Source organism: Lactuca saligna, chromosome 5, assembly GCF_052625555.1.
Source record: "Lactuca saligna cultivar CGN05327 chromosome 5, ASM5262555v1, whole genome shotgun sequence".
NCBI classification, from domain to species: Eukaryota; Viridiplantae; Streptophyta; class Magnoliopsida; order Asterales; family Asteraceae; genus Lactuca; species Lactuca saligna.
The window spans coordinates 91683754-91694964 of record NC_136421.1 but is presented as its reverse complement, the minus strand read 5'-3'; positions in this window follow the sequence as shown (position 1 = coordinate 91694964).

The window sequence follows — 11211 nt, the reverse complement described above, 5'->3', positions numbered from 1 at the left end:
GACTCTGGTTCACAATGCAAATATGCAAAGGGAACATGTTGAAACCCGAGCAGAAGTTAGAGAACTTCGAGCTCAACAAGCAAGGTCGGATAGGCGTATAAGGGAGATTGAACGTCTACTGTCGGGATCGAGGACTCATACAAGCAGCTCTCGTCGCCGATAGAAGCTCGTCGACTCATCTTTTGGATATAACCTAGTTTATGTAAAACTTTGATCTAATTTCCTATCTGTATAAATCTTAGACCTGTTAGGTCTTGATCTAGTCTTATTCTGTCAAAATTTTCCATCTTGGTTGATGTAAGGTCTACTTTTAGGCCATTTTTCCCGAACTTATTACATCTATAATTCTAGTATTATTGACAGATATCTAATCATATGGAAATTATCATCCAAATGTTGTCACTTTCAGCTAGTTATTCTATTCATTCTGTTGTTGGACTATGGGGAGTTAGTCCATGGGACACATTCATAAATCATTTATTCTTATCCATGTCGTCATCTTTTAAACGTATAGTTAAAGATGCCTCCACGCAGAAGTACAAGGCGTAATCCAATCAACGAAGCACCGATACCACCGCCTCCTCCACCACCACAACCACAAACTCAACCTCCTCTACCACCTAACCCCTTTGATGCCAACGTGTTCCAGGAAGCTTTCACAGCAGCAGTTGCAGCTGCTGTGTCAGCAATCAACACTCATGTCCCTAGTGGATCGGGAACAGGTGCACCTCCCTCGAACCACGGCGAAAGCCATGGACACCCTCGGGAATGCACCTACAAAGACTTCACGAACGCCAAACCCCGTAGCTTCAATGGTACTGGTGGGGTTATGGTGTTAAGGCAGTGGATCGAAAAGATAGAATCTGTCTTTGAAATCTGCGCTTGCCAGGAAAATAACAAGTTCAAGTTCGCAGCTTGTACCTTCTCCGATAGAGCACTAACATGATGGAATGGCCATGTTAAATACCTAACTCTAGTGGTGGCGTATTCCATCAACTGGGAATACTTGAAGGACATGCTGACGAGAGAGTATTGTCCTCGGGGAGAAGTACAAAAACTCGAGCAGGAACTCTAGAACCTGCAAATGGTTGGATTTGACATAGGAACCTACACGAATAGGTTATGTGATCTGGCAAACTTATGCCCCGACATGGTTGCTTCCCAAAGCAAAAAGAAAGAAAGATATATCTGGGGGATGTCATTCCAGATCCAGTCGAGTGTTATAGCTTCCAGGCCTATTACTTTCGATAGCGCCAAAGAACTAGCACAATCCCTCATCGATCACCGGAAACCTCATAACATAACAAGACCTACTCCTGTACCACAAAAGCCCAACCCCGATCAGGGAAAGAAGGGGTGGAATAAGAGGAAAAGAGGAGCTCCGCAAGGATCCTCCAATAAGCAACAACTGGTGGCGATCAATGCTGCCACAGTGACTCTTGTTGCCCCTGCGAACCCCTTACCAGCAAAAACTTATGTTGGAACCCTTCCGAATGCACCAAGTGCAACTTCCACCACCACGGACCTTGTAAGGAGATGTTCTGCTCCAACTGCAACAGGAAGGGACACACCGTCCGTTACTGCAAGGCTCCAACAGCTCAAGCCGCCCAGGTTCCTAACGTCGGTATGGGCCAAGCTTGCTACGGAGGTGGCGAGGTGGGCCATTACAAGAGGAACTGCGCTAAAGTGGGGATGGTTGGCGGAGTGGGAAGATTTATGGCCCTAGGTCACGAGGAAGCAGTAGCTGATCCTACAATAGTTACTGGTACGTTCCTCCTCGATAACTCATATGCTTGCATACTTTTCGATAATGGAGCTGAGAAAAGTTTTGTAAGTCACAAATTTGCACACCTGCTTAAACAAAAACCATGTGCATTAGATAATTCATTCACGGTAGAAATGGCTAACGGGAAAACAGAGAGTTCAAACTGCATATACGTAGGTTTTACCTTAACTTTAGATGGCCATACTTTCAAGATAGATCTCATGCCAGTCACAATTAAATGTTTCGATGTTATCATCGGTATGGATTGGTTGAGTCTTCTTCGCGCCGATATCTTGTGCTTTCAAAAAGCAGTTCGTCTTAACCTTCCTAACAATGAAACCTTAACTATCTACGGCGACAAACCTAGTACGACCCTTCGTATCATTTCGTGCATTCAAGCCCAGAAGTGCTTGCGAAAGGAATATCATGCATTCCTAGCACACATCGTCAATACCAGTCAAGAACTGAAGGACATCCAGAAAATTCCAGAAGTACGCGACTTTCCCGACATATTCCCAGAAGAACTTCCCGGTTTACCACCGCAACGCCAAGTCGAGTTCAGAATCGACTTAGTGCCAGGAGCTACCCCAGTAGCCAAATCTCCTTATCGTTTGGCACCGGCCGAGATGCAGGAACTTTCCAGTCAACTTAACGAACTTCTCAAGAAGGAATTTATTCGACCAAGCTTCTCACCATGGGGAGCACCGGTCTTGTTCGTCAAGAAGAAAGATGGATCGTTTCGCATGTGCATCGACTATAGAGAACTCAACAAACTTGCCATTAAAAATCGTTATCCCTTGCCCCGCATTGACGATTTGTTTGATCAAGGAGCCAACTACTTCTCAAAGATTGATCTACGATCTGTATATCACCAACTACGAGTGTTAGAGGAGGATGTTCCCAAAACAACCTTCCGAACTCGTTATGGGCACTACGAGTTTGTAGTGATGCCATTCGGATTAACTAACGCGCCCGCAGTATTCATGGATCTGATGAATAGAGTGTGTCGTACTTACTTGGATCAGTTCGTCATCGTCTTCATTGATGACATACTCATCTACTCTCGAAGTAAGGAGGAACATAGTCAACATCTCCGTAAAATCTTAGAAACACTACAAGCGGAGAAGCTCTACGCGAAGTTCTCGAAGTGCGAATTTTGGATTCGACGAGTCGAATTTTTGGGCCATGTGGTTAGCGAAGAAGGTATACACGTGGACCCCTCCAAGATTAAAGCCATTGAGAACTGGTCAGCACCAAAGACACATACCAAAATTCGTCAATTTCTAGGTCTAGCTAGCTACTATCGCAGGTTCATTCAGAACTTCTCCAGCATAGCGAAACCTCTTACAACCCTGACCCAGAAAGGCGTGGCCTTTGACTGGGAAGAGAAACAGGAAAGAGCGTTCTAAATGCTCAAACGAGCCTTGTGCACCGCCCCGATACTATCCCTCCCCGAAGGGATAGAAGACTTCATTGTATATTGTGATGCATCCAACCAAGGGCTCGGATGTGTTCTGATGCAGCGAGGTAAAGTCATCGCCTATGCCTCGAGACAGCTGAAGACACATGAGGTTAACTACACAACCCACGATCTTGAACTAGGAGCACTTGTGTTTGCTCTGAAGATCTGGCGACATTACCTATATGGTACAAATAGCACGATCTTTACGGACCATAAGAGTCTACAACACATTTTTAACCAGAAAGAGCTCAACATGAGACAACGACGGTGGGTCGAGCTACTCAGCGATTACGAATGTGAAATTCGTTATCATCCGGGTAAAGCCAATGTAGTAGCCGACGTCCTAAGTCGGAAAGAATATACTGGTCGTAGAGTCAAATCTTTGACTCTAACTATCCATTCACACTTGTCCACGCAAATTAAGGAGGCTCAGCTCGACGCTTTTAAACCTGAAAACGTGGCTGGTGAATCCCTTAGAGGGATGGGTAAGAACTTGGAAGTCAAGGGTGGCGGAGCCTTATACCTCATGGATCGGATCTGGACACCGAAACACGGTGGCTTCAGAGACTTGGTCATGACCGAAGCTCACAACACACGTTATTTCGTCCACCCGGGTTCAGATAAGATGTATATGGATCTTAAAAAGCTATACTGGTGGCCTAACATGAAAGCAGATATTGCTACCTTCGTGAGTCAATGCCTTACTTGCGCAAAGGTCAAGGTCGAGTACCAGAAACCCTCCAGCCTTCTACAACAACCGGAAATACCAGAATGGAGGTGGGAGCGGATCACTATGGACTTCATAAACAAGTTACCCAAGACAACGGGTGGACTTGATTCCATATGGGTCATCGTCGATAGACTGACCAAGTCTGTACACTTCCTACCGATCAAAGAAACAGACAAGATGGAGAAACTTACCAGAACTTACATTAGGGAGATTGTAAGGCTGCACGGCGTTCCTTTATCTATCATCTCAGACCGAGATAGTAGATTCACATCGAGGTTCTGGCAGTCATTACAAAGTTCCCTAGGAACTAGGCTGGACACGAGTACAGCCTACCACCCACAGACCGATGGGAAAAGTGAGAGAACTATCCAAACCTTAGAAGATATGTTGCGTGCCTGTGTGATTGAATTTGGAAAAGCTTGGGATACTCACTTACCCCTAGTCGAATTTTCCTACAACAACAGTTATCACACGAGCATAAAGGCAGCTCCATTCGTGTAACACCGTGATTTTCAAGGCCAAATTTTCATTTAATTAATCAATTTAATATTAAATCACTTGTTTAAAATCTCATACACATTTGAATTACAAAAAAACATAGTGCCATTTTCACTTAGAAGAAAACCAGGATCCTCCAGAATACAACTCTTGCTTTGGTGTGTACAATCGAGCCGGTGCCATCCCGCGTTACTGAAAGAACCTGAAACAACATACATAAAACACTGTAAGCACGAAGCTTAGTGAGTTCCCTAATATACACCTTACGCACATACGCCTTTCCAGGCCCCGACCTTCCGGTCCACTGCACAATGCCTTCCGGCCCATGAGATAATCGCCTTCCGGCCCATAACGTGTTGCCTTCCGGCCCATAGTACATTCCCTTCCGGCCCATAACATATTGCCTTCCGGCCCAAAAACATATACGGCACATAATACATTTACTCTAACACATAAAGCACATATATCATATATCATACCTGACCTTTCTGTCACATAACACTTTGCCTTCCGGCCCATATAGAGATACATATCACGCGTAGCAACTAACTTTCTATTTATAGCATATATACATAACACATAACATATTCGACCTTCCGGTCACACAATCAAACCCTCCCGGGTACAGTATAGTGAGAAGACTCACCTTGTGGATGCTGGAAGTTAGCAACTCCTGAAATCACTTGCACCTGATCCGCCGAGCTACAAGCTCCCTATAACAATGTATCTCTTATTAATACTTTTATCTTCCACGTTAACTGACCCTAAGAAATCACACACAGGTCAACTCTGGTCAACGGTCATCTCGACTGGACTCGGCGAGTACCCTGGCGACTCGGCGAGTCTAGTCGTCCTCACAAATTCCTGGATGTTCCCTTTCTACTCGTCGAGTATCTCTCTTGACTCGACGAGTTCCTCGTGGAAGAATTGCGGGGCCACCCCGACTCCACTCGCCGAGTCTGAAGAACAACTCGACGAGTCCCAGCTATTCTTCAAGCTACTTGCCGAGTCTGCTCATCCGACTCGGCGAGTCCATGCCATGCAGTCGATCAAACTGCTTCCTAAGATTAGAATCGTCCCGACCAATTATAGGTCTGGTCCTCCTAAGCTGGTCCCTCACAAAAGGCCTTCATTTAGGTGCTCATGCTACACCCCAAGACTCATAATTCCCATGTTAACCTAAGGCATAAGGATTTCAATCCAAAACCTTCACCAATTCCCGAAATGCACAGACCTGGGATCTTCTGGACCTCCAAGGGTCCCAACACAGGGTTACAATCGTTTGGGGGACAAGGGTAACCATTAATCTAATCACAAAAGGGTTCCTTAAACCCTAATCCATGCATACATTCACATAACAGAATATAATCCAGAATGTTACCTGAATAATGCCCTCTCTGTGTCCCCAAGCCTCAGAACATGATTCCCTTGTTGTTCCTTTAGCCAAAACCTTCCCCTTCTTGAACAATAACTTCTTCAAAATCACCAATAGCCTTCAATCCTTGCTCTAGATGCCCCCAACCGATTTAGGGTTCTTCTCAGCAGCTAAAAGGGAACAACGACGGCCAATGATCCCATTTATACGTCCCCAAACCTGAACGGCTAGGGTTTACGCTAAACAGCGCAGACTCGCCGAGTCCCTATCTGGACTCGTCGAGTCCAGTCGCGAACCCGCAACCTAATCTGCGATCCTACTCGGTGAGTCAGGCTCCAACTCACCGAGTCCCCCCCTTTAAAACACCCCAAAATGTGATTTAACAATACTTTGAGATATCGGGTTGTTACAATTCTCCCCCACTAGAAACAGACTTCGCCCTCGAAGTCTCACTCTGAAAATAGTTCCGGATGCTGCTCCCGCATCTCACATTCCAGCTCCCCAGTCACTTTCGATCTCTTCCGAGGTTACCACCGAACCAATACCAGAGGTACCTCCTTGTTCCTCAGAACCTTGATCTTCCGATCCCTCATGGCCACTGGCTTCTCAGCGTAACACAGGCTCGCATCCACCTAATTGTTCTTTAGTGGAACCACTGTTGACTCATCGGCTATACACTTCTTCAATTGCGACACATGAAAAGTGTCATGGATCCATCCCAATTCCGTTGGCAGCTCCAAACGATAGGCCACCCGTCCTACCTTCGCACCTTCACGAAAAGGCCCAACATATCGGGGCCCCAACTTGCCCCTCTTCCTGAATCGAATCACCCCTTTCCAAGGAGGAACCGTCAGAAGTACGAAGTCGCCGACCTGAAACACATGCTTGCAACGGCGTCTGTCCTCATAACTTTCCTGTCAACTCTAGACGATCATTAACCTCTGATTAACCTGCTGCATCTGCTCTGTCGACTCAAGCACGATCTCTTCACTGTCCACCACTCCCTGTAACCGAGAATTACCCAAGATGCAACTCTGCTCTAAATCTCAACGATCACTCGACCCATAAGGATTAGGAAACCATGAATCACCAGATCCCCGATCCTAAGCCCACTTTATCCATCTCGGAACAACTGAGGGACCCATTCTCAATTCTCAGAGCAACTCTCCCGAGTTCTCCTCTTGCAATCGCATGCACATGCTGCACTAGCCCCAACATACCTTCTTCTTCCTTTATCTAGGGAAATCCTCTTGACGACCTTGCCACTACTCCATGTATCGCACATGCTCTGGATCTGCTCGCAAGGACACTCGGGTCCATTCGTTACCTCTCCTCAGCAAATGAGGGTCCGACACCACCTCCTATGCAACAGCTCAAAGGGCGGCATACTAATGCACTAATGATGGCTGTTGATATGAGACAACTCAACCAAGGATCAATACGTACCGCGGCTTTCTCAGAAATCTAATGCACATGCCCGAAGCATGTCTTCGAGCGTCAGGATCGTTTACTCTCTCTAAAGTGTCCTCAGATATCATCATGCTAAGCTCCTTTCCCATATTCCTCCTCAAGACTGAGTACTGGATCAGCTTTTGGCTCCACATCTGAGCCCCCAACTGACACCCATCTTATGACCCAAATATTCCACTAACTTTCTCCCCGTGACCACTATCCCGACCCAGTGACACGCAAGTCACAAAATTCTCTTTTCCTCGTGCGAGCAATACAATCCAACCGAGGATCGTCTCAACTCTAATCTCTGGGTTCTGCTGCGCATATTCGTCGCGTATCTCCCCGCATCTCCCGACAGGGACGGATACCCCCGTCTTGCCCCCGACTCAACATCTAGGCTCCAAAAACTCAATAATAGGACTACTCAAACCCAAAAATCTTCCACACCATAAACTGCTCGGAAAACATTCCAACATCGTATTCTCTTGCCATTTAATGAGTACTGCGACTCCACGCTGTATCACAACATCTTCTGAATAGTGAGTACTGCGACTCGAATATCCACCATAGACTATGGAGACAATCAACATAACAAATGCCCATCTCTGTGAATATCCACTCCCTCAAATAATCTCCCTGGACACCCATACCCGAAGGGCTCCCACTAGATCCACAGATACTTGATATGCCACACGTCGATTCAATTCAGGATTCATGAGTAACTCCGAAATAAATATATCATACCCGGATATCTCAGAATACCTCAACCGAACATCACAAGATCCTGCCACGACCACTGATCTCCTGCCCCAAGTATCATGTAGATACAATAATACATCACCTCGGAATCCCATAAATAGATCTACATTTTCCCACATTACAACTCCAATGCATATAATTTCCCGATTGGAATACGAGAAAACGCTGACGCTACGAAATATGCTGAAAATTCTCCGAAACCCTTCTTCCGACGCTCAAAATCCAACCAAGAATGCGCATACCGACCCAAACATTCTCTATCTACTTGTAACGACACCAAACCCCTGTCATAGATACAATCGTTCTCCTCCTCAAGTACTTCCCGCATTAACTCACTCTGACCCTTTTCCTCGATCATCGACACCTCTGGTCTCATGATTCCTTACAGCATATCCCTATACTTCACTTATAACCACTCTTGACAAATCTTTGTTTTCTTACATACTGCCCCTGGTTCTCCCCCACTCAGGGTTCGAACCATCACCAATTAGCACACACCCAACCCACAACTACTTTTCACCAGCGAAATCGCACCTGCTCCAGGAAAGTGCTACGTAACGCCCGATAATTCCCCTTAAGGAGTCAATCGACCCCCTATACTCTGAACCTCTGATGAACTCCTCAAGAACTTCTCATCACAACTGCTTCTAATCGTTCCAAATCTCATACCAATCCAACACTAAGCATCTCAACTGCTCAATAACATCCCTGGCTCATAGACTGCACCGCAATTATCGTTCCTCTCACCTCAGCTCATCAACCAATGTTCCAACACCGAAATTGTCCCAAGGACAGGGACCCACTCTCAACATAGACGAAAACTCTCTGCACTGCAAAACTTGACTGAACTCTCCGCTGCTACCACTATGACGCATCCTACTATTCTCACTTAGGTGTAGTGTGGTTTTCGACTACCTCAGTCCCAACTGACTGTCTGCTCACGATAAGTCACTGCCTCACGGCACACCTCCTACCTGATACTCTGAGGGAAAACATTGTCGATAACCACCTGCAGGGTGTACTCCCAAATCCACAACTGAAACATCAAGCCCCTCGTGTATTGCTCACGAACATAAATGGCACCACCCTCCTAGAAGATGGCCTCTCCCTTATCGCCTGATTGTTTGACTCAACCGAAATTTTCCTCTGTCTTTAACTTCTTACCAAAATACTCTGATGGGCACTCGACTTTCCTCTCGGGGAACGCCTCCCCATACTCAATCATGGTCTACAGGCCTAAAACCCATAGCATCCGATCTCTACCTCATCGATCATGGCCCGATAGCAAGATAGTCACAAGCATCATCCGCTACGAACCCTGGTACTCATCCCATGACGTCCCTTCTCAATCTGTTCCGGTGTATGGTACCCGAACCATAACATCACTCCTCAATCTGCTCCGATGTATGATACTCGAACCATAACATCCATCCTCAAGTTGTTCCGATGTATGGTACCCTGACCATAACATCACTCCGCAATCCGCTCCGATGTATGGTACTCGAACCACAGCATCTATCCTCAATTTGTTCCGATGTATGGTACCCTGACCATAACATCACTCCGCAATCCGCTCCGATGTATGGTACTCGAACCACAGCATCTATCCTCAATCTGTTCCGATGTATGGTACCCTGACCATAACATCACTCCGCAATCCGCTCCGATGTATGGTACTTGAACCACATCATCTATCTTCAATCTGTTCTGATGTTTGGTACCCTGACCATAACATCACTCCGCAATCCGCTCCGATGTATGGTACTCGAACCACAGTATCTATCCTCAATCTGTTCCGATGTATGGTACCCTGACCATAACATCACTCCGCATTCCGTTCCTTAGAACCTTCAGAATGTTCCTTGTATCAAGTATGGGTCCTCTGCTTTCAGTAGTACGGGCCCATACTACCTTCCACATCTACCCATACTTTCCACACGGACCATCCCAGAGTTCCTAAGTAGCTGATCGACCTCCTCTTTTACCAATCCATCGTGCGTACTGGCTCCGCAGCGAAATCCTCTACTCTACCAGCGCACTCATCTGGCTAGGTTTACTCCCTAGTCCCTTCCGCCGTCCTCCCACTTCTTTGCTATCAGCTCCTGAAGAGCTCCTAATGATGCCAACCATCTACCTCTTGAGTATCGTCATACTCACGTAGTAGCTGACTCCCATCATCGAGAATTCCACAAAGCACAAAGCAAGGCATTCGAGCATTGAAGAATACATAGGCCTCCCTATCTGTGATAGCTCCACCTTCTCTGCTCATCCTCGGAAGTACCACTGAACTCTGTAGCTCTACCCCTCGTGCGTCCTAACTGGATATTCTCGCTCATCACATATTCAAAAGCGTAACGCACATATGACAACAAATCCTAGGCTAAGGCATCACAAATCAGGCCATTCTAGTCCTAAGATATGAAATACCTTGCCTGTCTCTAGCATGCAATAATATCTCATAAAGTGCATAATAGATATTTCATAACACAAAAGTAAGGGTATTTTAGGAAATCACCGTTTGGCTCTGGCTGATTGTACACACTGCTCTTTCTTGCTTTCTCTTTGAACTCTTATCCACTTTTAGAAAACTATTTATTTGAAAACTTTTTCTTATTTCCTCAGTTTGAGTCCAGATTTACCCGAAGGCGCATCCGAATCCCTCAAACCAAGGCTCTGATACCAATTTGTAACACCGTGATTTTCAAGGCCAAATTTTCATTTAATTAATCAATTTAATATTAAATCACTTGTTTAAAATCTCATACACATTTGAATTACAAAAAAACATAGTGCCATTTTCACTTAGAAGAAAACCAGGATCCTCCAGAATACAACTCTTGCTTTGGTGTGTACAATAGAGCCGGTGCCCTCCCGCGTTACTGAAAGAACCTGAAACAACATACATAAAACACTGTAAGCACGAAGCTTAGTGAGTTCCCCAATATACACCTTACGCACATACGCCTTTCCAGGCCCTGACCTTCCGGTCCACTGCACAATGCCTTCTGGCCCATGAGATAATCTCCTTCCGGCCCATAGTACATTGCCTTCCGGCCCATAACATATTGCCTTCCGGCCCATAACATATTGCCTTCTGGCCCATAACATATTGCCTTCCGGCCCAAAAACATATACGGCACATAATACATTTACTCTAACACATAAAGCAC